Below are 11,183 nucleotides of genomic sequence, written 5' to 3'. Positions count from 1 at the left end.
ATGGTCTGATAGTAATAGGACAAAGGAGGATGGTTTTATACTAAACAAAGGAGATTTAGATTAGATATTAAGAAGAAATTTGTTACTCAGAGGGCAATGAGGCACTGGCACAGCTGCCCAGAGAAGCTGTGGATGCCCCATCCCTTGAAGTGTTCGAGGCCAGGTTGGATGTGGATCTGGGCAGCCCAATCTAGTGCTTGGCAGTCCTGTCCATGGCAGGGGATTGGAATTAGATGATCTTTAAGGTCACTAGCAACCCAAGCAATTCTGTGATTAAAAAGTGATTTATAAACAACAACATGACAGAGTTTGGTTACATGGCCAGTTTGTGAGCAGAGGTGGTTCCAAGTACTTCATCAAGCTAAGGGAAGAAGGCAACAAAGCACAGAGACTTAACAGCAGTCCCCATTCATAGGTAGAAAACAAAGAAACTAACAAACAAACCAAAAGATTTTGGATTAAAATTACTATGTAATTTAAGAACATAGGATAAAATTTTCTATTTATGCTGATGTGGAGATATATGGAAAGACAAGCTTTACATGCATGTTCATGGAGGACATTCATGCAACATGTTTTCCAGCCTCCAGAGCAGTGATGTGTACAATTACAGAATGAACATATGCATGGAGACGCATTTTAAGGCTTGACTAGAAGGAGTACTCAAAAGTCATATACAACTCTTTATGAACAGTTCTGTAGAAGTACAGCTATTAGTATACATGGGATGTATGAACACAAGTATGTGAAGTACAAGAAAAATGTCAGTACTCTACTCAACAGTTTTACATGTATTTGTATAGGATATAGTTTTCCTAATGCAGATTATTTCATTTCTTCTCTAGCTACTGCCCTTAGAAATGATCTTGCTTGCAGTATAAAGATTTCCCTCTCCCTAACATTAATTCATTTCTTTTTTCAGAATCATCTTTAGAAAACATCATCAGTGACTCTCAGCTTAGCATTTTCATGTTGACTCCAATGGAGTATCAATATTTCTCTAAAATTATTAAAAAGTAATTAAACTGTAAAACATACTGTTTAGACATGAAGTCTAGTAAACTATATAAGAAATCACTATGAAACATCATCTTATTAGGTTCTCCCTCACAGAATGGTTTGAGAAAAGCAGCAATGCCCTAATTTATGGGTGCTTCTCTTACAAGCCATCTGCCTCAAGCAAAACAGCTGCCAGTGATGCAAGCTGGGAAAGTAGCCAAGCTGGCTCACATGCAACTATATACCCAAGAGAGCAATTAATAAGTCACAAAACAGTACCCAATTATGCAAGCATTTTTGAATCTTGGGGCTCAGAACAGGGCTGAGAGAGTAGGAGAGCCTAAAGGAACTCTCAGCACTCAGCTGCAGAGTATGGATGCTGCTTCACCATCTGATTTTTCCTTTCTAGCAGCTTTTGCACAAGATCAAGTGGGAAATCAACTTTCAACTAAAAGCTAAAAAGATGTATTAAAAATATTAAACCAATTATTTGAATTGTAGGAAGATAGCTTACATAATCAAGTCCCAAGAGTCATGCAATGCTACCTTTCATTCAAAATGTATGGTGTAGTTGATTCAAGAAAAAGAAGCTAAATATTTACACTAGTGGCATTATCTTGCCCTACTTATTTAAGAAAATTAAACCAACATTATTTCTACTGTCTTTTTTCAAGTATTACTATCTAGGTTTCGTATATTTTATTCTTAAAATATATATATATATATAATAAGGAAATAAAAATAAAAAAATAATAAGAAAATCAGCTATGAGGAAATGAAAAGCAGTTATGGTTAGTTTTAAGGTAGGTAGCAAGATTGAAGTTAAGCACATCTGAGTAAGTTCTGACAGCTGTATCATATCAAACTGATTGTTTCCAATACTCCTGTTCACAGCAACTTTTTCATTAATTGTCAAAATACATGAAAACTAAGGTCTGCATCTGTAGCTATCTTTATGGAAGGTAAGTTATGCTAGAACTTAAAACATCAGTACACACAAAGTACTAGCCAACATTTTGTATTCTGACATTAATATGAACTGGATTTTAAGAGACCATCTGCAGCTTTCTAAAGCTACTGAACAGTAATCCAGAAAAAAATCAAATCAGAATAGTTACTAAACCTGTGAGTAAGCCTCCAAGAGGTGAACTTTGTCTTGACTTATAAAATAGCAAGAGAAGTTGTTTGCCAAAATGATTCTGCAGTATCACCACCTGGCAACTTTCACTACAGTGGAAGACTGTTAAAATCCCTAACCCAGCACAACTGCCTCAAGTACAAGGGCTGATCTGAAAGTAATGCCTCCTATTTTATTATGCTGGCCTACCTACATCAGAGGTGGATGTCGGTGGTAGGGCAGTACAGGTTGAGCCTTCCTACCACTATCCTGTTACATGTTGTTGCTGTGGAACAGATGGCAGCAGAGCAGCAGCCTGACAAGATGTGTCTGATATGGAAATCAAATGAAGTAAAGATGTGTCATTGAATTCCTCCTTGCAAGGAAAAAAAAAAAACAAGTCACACACCAACACTGATTGATGCTTGCTGAACATTTCTGGGGACCAAACAGAAGATGTGAGCATAATGAGATGGCGGCTGATGTGTTTCAGCAGCGGCAACACAGCATGAGAGACAAGTCCTGTGCCGGATGGCCATGCGCAGCTGTCACAACTCAAAACGAACAGCTTCTTGATCAGCTCATACATGGAAATTGGCTAATAGCGGTGACTGCTGGAAAAGTTCTGTAGCTGAGGATTTGCTCCTACAAATAGTGTTACTGTGCACTTTGTATCCATTGTAGTTTCCATGGAAATAAATAAGAGGCATTAAATTGACAGTTGAACTTAGGCTTCAAAGCTGATAAAACTAAGGAGATTCCTAACTCGGTCATCTCTATTCCTTTCTCCCTCTCCACCAAAATTCTAATTTTTTGTCACTTAGAGTGAATAAAAAAAGTTTATTATAACCTAATAAACTGGCACATTTCATAGTGCTACATTAGAAATCATAAGAACAAAATTACCTTGATAAATTTTGAATTTAAAAAACATGAACAATTTTGAAGAGGTACCTAGCTGTCATACACCTATTTAGACAAGCTATATGACTCAACAGGTCAACCTTAGAATAGAGAAGGAGCAGCTGGAGTGAGACAGAACTATGAAGAAGTATTCATCTTTGGAAACCTCATTATAACAAGGCAGAAGGGAAACTCCTGCTTGATTAGTTGTTTCTGGACATGCAGTTAAAGATTTACAGAAAGGAACTCTACTCGCTCCAACTAATTTTAGCAAAGCTTTTGGAAAGGATTTGGCTGTTAAAATCAGAAAGCTAAAAACAAAAACCATAAATGTCCTAAAACCTCATTTAATAAAATATTGAGAAAAAAAAAAAGGGCAGAAGGCAACAGTAGAAGAAAATTAAAACAACAATAACAACAACAAAACAAACATCTTAACTTGAAAGGAATTGTCACGCACTTAAAATAGTGAGATCTCTCCCACAGGTTATCTCTATCAAGTAGCAGAGCTCACACAGAAGCCTACAATTAAATCTTTCATACCTACAATCACAAACCTTTAGGAGACTGGATCATAAGTAAAATAAGTAATCCTGTATCAAATGCTGTGCTTTTGTTGTTGGTTTTGGTTGTTTTGTTTGTTTGTTATAAAGTGATGCAACAGGTTCAAAAGGTAGCAGGCAAGAGGGGACAGATGTACAGGTAGATAAAAATAGCACGATGACTCTCCTGAACCTTTCTACCTACAAAGCAGAACTGAGGAAGGACAAAAGCATTACAACAGAAATACACTTCATTTCACAGTGGCACACTTTAAGCCTCTCTATCACACTTCTATACAAATCAGTTGAATTGATTTTATGAGTGTTTTTAATTGGGTTGCAAATACATTGAAAAAAAACAGTCAGAAAAAGATGAATGCAGTTTCTCAAAGGGTAATTTAAAAGTACCTTTTCAAGATTTCTAAATCTGTATGGTAACAGAGATTTGAAATAAACTGTAACTTAAAAGGCTTTGACTTAAAGAATCATATTCGAACAGTGTTTTGAACCTCCAGGGATGTTCCTGGGGAAACAAGGACACAGTCCTTGGCGTATCATCAGCTGACTGCTAAGAGCCTATGGTCTCATTCCAGAGGCTTATATTCAGTGATTTGCATTTACAGCATTATTCTAGACTGAAGAAGCATAATGACTGTCCAATAGAAAGTATTTGTTCAGTGAAACTACAACACTGGTCAATAACTATAGAGAAGGTTCATGTATTCCATCAGTTTGTCACGACTGATATGGAGGAAAAATAACTGCTGTATACAAAAGAAGACAACTACTTTAGCTGGAAGATACTTCTAGAAAGCACCTGTCACTATGTTTCCTTGGCTTTTGAATTCCTTGTGGTAATAATATGAACATTTTGTCCCTGGGTTACTATTTTATATACGTAATTAATTTTATAATAGTATGTGCCATCTTTTTCCTGAAAATCTTAAATTCCCAAGACAGTTCACTTAAACTCCAATATTAAACGGGAAAGAACCATGCAAGCAATATCCTTTTTGGAACTTTTTCCCCCACTCAAATGCAATTTCTGAGGTTTATTTTGTTATATTATGATGAAAGAGGCTGCTTAAGTGGACAGATTGACAGATAAGATAAAATAAAAATATTTTTATTTTGAGAAGACACCATTCTGCACTTGAACAACACTGAAAGCCACTGCCAGGCAGAAACAAGTTAAGAGGTCAAAAACGAGTGCCAGTACGGCCATCCTGAACAACGATCACTGTATCCAAAAATGCTTCTGCTGATGCACTAATATTTCTTCTGTGATTAGGGGAAAATACAGGCCAAGCCCCAGAGGATTGCCAGATATCCTGTGTAGTCAAGACGATGTGATCTAATAGTCAAATCTGCTGTTTTATGTACAGCATATAGAATACAGCTTTTCCAGCATTTCTGTGGTGTATTTTTTGTTGGTTTTTTTTTTTTTTTCAAACACCCAGAAATCAAGGCTACAGGCATCTGGAAAAGTGGTTATTATGCAGATAAACTGTAGTTCCCATGCACAGTTAATCTTTGTACGTACAGTTTAGTTCCCTGCCATTGTCCCAGATTTTAGCATCTAAACTCTGGCAACCCTAAAGTGCTGCCAAATTTCTACAGACAAAGAAGGAGCTTGTTTCAGCTCCAGAGGTGATTGTGACTAAGGAGCTGCTTCTGACCTCCCTCCTCTCTCCCACTGACCTTGGCAAAATACTTGTTAAATGGGACTATTTATATTCATGAGTTGCCCTCATAACTGGTTCATTACTGCACCATCAATCTGGTGGTAAAAGATGCAAATGTGACTTTTTTTATACTATTAACATGCAAACGCTGGTGGGAAATAAAAAGAAGTTAAACTGCTGAGAAATCAGCATACCAGATAATATGAAGGCAAAATCTGTTGTACTGGACAGCAGTTTTATGTAACAGTATAGACAATGAAAGTCTGGGAGACTTGTTCTCCAACTCAATTTAGAATAACTTGCATGACACTGGACAGAATTTGCCTGCCAGAGCTGTGGAGACAAGTCTCCAATAAGAAATTAGTTGGACTACAGCTCAAGAGATTTTCATTGTCAGTTTAAAACTGTTCAGTCAGCCTCTAAAACAATCGAGTAGAATCAAGAAAACAGAATTATGCTAACTAAACCCATACACAAACCAACAATAAGTGCTGAGATTCCTAATATTATTTTTGTAATAAAATTATGTAATTTAACATTATTCTATCTTCTGTGCAAGTAGCAGCCCAAATTTCTTTGTACTTCCTTTAAAATGCTACAGTGAAACCTTCTATATGCAGTGAATAAAGTAATCCAAGAGCTACAATTATCATCTTTCGAAAATCTGATAAATTCTAAACTCTCAGTATAGATGCTTCTTAACTCTAGGAAATGTCAATTATCTGTTTTCTCAACAGGCTGAAATCAGCTGATAATCATGACTCAAGATACGAGAATTGCTGCAGTTTCACATAGAGCTCAATATATCCTAGCAAAGTGAGATGTTTCTGTTAGCATTAGGCCTTCTCAGAGCCTTCCATTAGTAAATCAATGTGGTGCAAGCTGTTGCTTGTCAGCTGCTCTATGTGAAGCCACTGTTTTTAAAAAACAAAATATTTCAAGTTATCACTCCCCAGAGAAAAACACTGGAAATGAGTTATTATACAGAGAATAAAAGGAAATCCATCAGCAATTACTACAGAATAGCTGATGTATCATAAGCTAGCCATGGCGTAGCAGCATACCCACATGTCTAAATGACTATAAGAGGTTATCTTAGAGCACTGTAAGGAAATGATTCTGTATTTCTACTCCACGTATTTAGTGCAATCTCATACATTCTTCAATGTAAAACTTTCAAACCGTGAATGGAATAAGAATTAATTTTTTTTACAACAATAAGAAAACACTTCACCTCCCAAAGAGGTTAGAGCTGCATGATAAATATTTTAAAGAGAGACCAAGCGAGGAAGGCGATTGGAATGGACCAGTAATCAGAGTAACAGCACTGTATCAAACAAAGATGCTTTGTCATTCAGGTATTACAACAACAAAATGATCCCTTCTTATCATACTTTCAACCTTGAGATAAAATATTGCCCTTAAAGTCTTATTAACTATATAATTTATTCTATGTTTCACATTATCTACTGATTAGTAGATAATTCTCTGATTAATTTGTCCAAATACATCCACAGCCTGCACATGGAGAAAAGATAAATGCTGGAAAAAGAAAGGCTTCATCATAGTCATAGAATCATAGATCCACCAAGGTTAGAAAAGACCTCCAAGATCATCCAGTCCAACCATCTACCTATCACCAATATTGCCCACTAAACCATGTCCTTCATCACAACATCTAAGTGCTTCTTGAACACCTCCAGGGACAGCGACTCCATCACTTCTCTGGGCAGCCTGTACACTTATAGTCACTTCATAGTCATTAGTACTGTAACTTTCCTAGTGGAACTGCAAAGCATAAATGCAGCTTTCTTGAAAGCATTCCAGTGCTTTCACATGCATAACATTCTGATATTCAAATTGAAATATATGTAATGTATGGTATAATATATTTCTGTATTTGTAATGGAGGTGTATAATATACAAGCAACACTCACATCGTTCTAGACATTAAAAATACTGTGGTTAGTGTTTTAGGATCACAGCACTACTGCCACATGTTGATGTATTTAAACTATAATAACAATTATTGAATGACAGAACTTGTTCCAGTGCAGAATAACAATCGTTTAATCAGCTGTCACATTACTTTCTGGTGACGTGATGGTGAATCAAGCAAATGGAATATACTTCTCAAAATTCAGTATAGGATTCACATGCCTGTGAAATCCTCCATCTCATCTGTAGTTCTCAAGGAACCACAGGCTATTGGATGATGTTCAAACTCTGAGACAACTTAGGAGCAAGTCCGCCTGGAAGAAATTTCCAGACACACGAAAGACAAAGACAATGACTACAAAGAATTAGCAAGACCAAGCCATACCCATCAAACCCAATTGCTTTTCATGGAGAGATGACATTTTATGAATGAGGGTAGAGCAAAAGCCGTCATTTAGCCTGACTTCAGCCATCTTCCACTTGCAAGCCCTTACCAGTTCTAAGTAAAAAGTTAAGTAAAAAAATGCACATTACCATCAGCAATTGTGTTAGCTCATTCTCAAGCGTCTTGAGTACCTTGGGCATGCACTATCTGGTCCTGACATTTTGTTGTTTTTATTAATTTCCTCTGAGAAATTGCCAATAAACTTCCAGCACAGGAATTTTCTGCAGGTTCTCCAACAGTGAACATACGAAAAACCCTTTGTTTTCCAGCTACTGCCTCATCTTATAAAGACTCTCCCTCTATTTCTGAGAGCCTACCAGTTCAACAGATACTCTTGGAGACTTCAAGCTTCTAACAAAGAAATATTATCACTGACTTTTGTATTTTCTACAATTTGCCCTCCAAGTTCTTTTTTACCTGTCTTGAACTATTACATTTAATGTCTCATCTAGACACAAGCTCAACTTTTCTGAAGAATGTTTGTTTTTCCTATCAGCCTCTTTTACAATCTTGTTTTATCATGGTATGTTTCTTTTCGTCTTCATCACTTTAATGATAAATGACATGCATTTGTCTTCAGTTTCCAGTATGATATCTTCGAAGATTTTCTAGGCTGCCTGCAGGGATTTTACTTTATTTACTTTCAATTGTTAAACTAAAAAGTTTAACAGTCCTTCTGACTGACGCAATTGCAATCTAAGCACAATTGCAGTGGATCTTGAGTTTTCACTGTTCCACTATGAATTCCTAACAACAGCTGATATTGCAATTACCTTATTTACGAAGGACTTGTAGTGCCCCAATCCATCAAACTACCGCTTTCACACTTTTAATAGTTATTGAAGTTATTGAAGGTTTAAAATCAATCTCAAAAGTTGCTGCAGTATCTTAATCCAACAGAAGAGAGGGACACCTAGCAAGGCCCTGTCAGATGCTGACTTGATTAAGCACTGAAAGCTCAGTCTGTGATGTGATCCAGCACCTTTCTTATGCCAGGTACTGCATGGCTCTTCACTCATGAAACAAACAAACAAACAAATAAAAAAGCAAACAAGAAAACTTCTGAATTTACAAAGTTGCAGTAATAAATGAATAAAAAAAGGATCAGATTTTTCTTCAGAAACAGCTTTACAGAGGAATATCAGAATTATTTCTTTAGCTCAAATAGTAGCAATGGTACCAAATAGAAGTGGGCTCAAATCTACCTCTAATCTGTCTATGGAAAACAAACAAACAAAAAAAGATAGGATTCAGAAACTGAGAATTAGACTGTGTTTACAGAGTAAAATAATTTATTAATTAATGTTAATCATAGGTGCATTTTACACTTTTCTACTACATACTTTGCTGATGCAATCTACTGAAGGCCAAGAACCGTATTATACCACTTCTTTCCCCAGTTTAAGAGATAAAAATTCCTGATGATTCTCCTGTATAGAACATGGCTATTTAAAGGACGATTCATGCTTTTAAGCAAAATACATTTAAATATTAATTCTATCACAAATTACCTTAGCAGTGTTAAAGAAAAGCATCTAAAATCAACAAAAGTTCTCAGGCTGGTGAGGGGACAAGAGAAATAAACAAACAATATTAAAGAGATGGGTCACTGACATGAAAGGTCATAAAGCTGCAGTCAGTACTGCAAGATATTGTTTAAGTATGCGAATATTATCCTCCCAAATTCATAAAATTTAACTAAAATACTTCTTAAAACATCACTGTAAGTTCAGATGTATAACATAGCAGAATTTAATGCTACTAAAATACAGTTCTTATGATTCCTGTGCTATATGCTGAGCATATTAAAGGCAATATAAAATGCATATTTCAGAATACTAAATATTTTGTCCACTTCCACCACTTTTGAAATGTAGATTTAATAGACACTGATAAGCTTTTATTAACTCAGTAAGATAACAGATTGTTTGAAGTGCTAGATAAATTCAGTCAGGTAGATCTTTATGTGTATTTTTCCAAGTTTAAAACCCAAGGAAAAAAATGACAGAACATGTAAAGTCATATGGCCTATTTTGACTATGACAGAAGAGCCATGAATAGTAGCTAAAGGTACTGAGATGCCTCCAATTCATTCATACAAACTAGCAAGAATTATGTTAGAAAACTCCTAGCGAACTACCAGCTAGGTAGCTTGGGTAGTACTAGCTCAGTAGCCACAATGGCTGGAGTTCAACATCGACTCAATACTTAAATATTTACTCAACTCCTTTCCCATAATTCATAGCCTGAGAAGAATTATGTGCTACTGCAAACATGCCCTCAGCAGTGCCTGAACTAGGTAGGCTCTATGTCCAGGTGGAGGCCAGTAACGAGCGGCGTCCCCAGGGGTCTGTCTTGGGACCGGTGCTCTTTAACATCTTTATCAATGACATCGATGATGGAATCGAGTGCACCCTTAGCAAGTTTGCTGACAACACCAAGCTGACTGGTGTGGTTGACAGGTGGAAGGAAGGGATGCCATTCAGAGGGACCTCGACAGGCTGGAATGGTGGGCTCGGGTGAACCTGATGAAGTTCAACACGGCAAAGTGCAGAGTTTTGCACTTGGGTCGGAGGAATCCCAGGCATCCATACAGACTGGAAGGAGGGTCCTTGAGAGCAGCCCTGCGGTGAAGGACCTGGGGGTCTTGATAGATGAAAAGCTTAACATGAGCCAGCTGTGTGCCCTTGTGGCTCGGAAGACAAATGGTATCCTGGGCTCCATCAAAAGAGGGGTGGCCAGCAGGGACAGGGAAGTGATTGTCCCCCTCTGCTCTGCTCTTGTGAGGCCCCATCTGGAGTACTGTGTCCAGGTCTGGAGCCTCCAGTACAAGAAAGACAGGGAGCTGTTGGAGAGGGTCCAGAGGAGGGCCACAGAGATGATCAGGGGATTGGAGCACCTCCCCTACGAAGACAGGCTGAGGGAGCTGGGCTTGTTCAGCCTGGAGAAAAGAAGGCTGCGGGGTGACCTCATTGCAGCCTTTAGTACCTAAAGGGAGCCTACAAACAGGAGGGGAATCAACTCTTTGAAAGGGTTGATAACTGCAGGACAAGGGGAAATGGTTTTAAGTTGAGGGAGGGAAGATTTAGATTAGATGTCAGGGGAAAGTTCTTTATAGAAAGAGTGGTGAGGTGCTGGAACAGGCTGCCAGAGAGGTTGTGCATGCCCCCATCCCTGGAAGTGTTCAAGACCAGATTGGATGGGGCCCTGGGCAGCCTGGTCTAGTATTAACTGGGGAGTTTGGTGGCCCTGCATGTGGCAGGGGGGTTGGAGATTCATGATCCTTAAGGTCCCTTCCAAACCTGGCCATTCTGTGGTTCTGTATGCCTACACAAAATTTACGTAGTCTTCCAGGATAACTCAATTTGAACTGAATCTTGAGAGGTCAATAAATTCTTTCCATAGAAGAATAAATATCCTGTGTCCCCACCTTACTTTATACCAAAAGCAGTAGTTGCCAATTTTATTTCCCATGTTGTGATAATTTTCATTTCAAACCTAACTTCTGGCAGAGTGAGAACTCCAGATGCTACCAAGAAGTTAGGTTTTGTCAA

The sequence above is a fragment of the Meleagris gallopavo genome, chromosome 5, assembly GCF_000146605.3.
Source record: "Meleagris gallopavo isolate NT-WF06-2002-E0010 breed Aviagen turkey brand Nicholas breeding stock chromosome 5, Turkey_5.1, whole genome shotgun sequence".
Taxonomy (NCBI): Eukaryota; Metazoa; Chordata; class Aves; order Galliformes; family Phasianidae; genus Meleagris; species Meleagris gallopavo.
The sequence above is the reverse complement of the archived record's forward strand: the minus strand, read 5'-3'. Positions refer to the sequence as shown.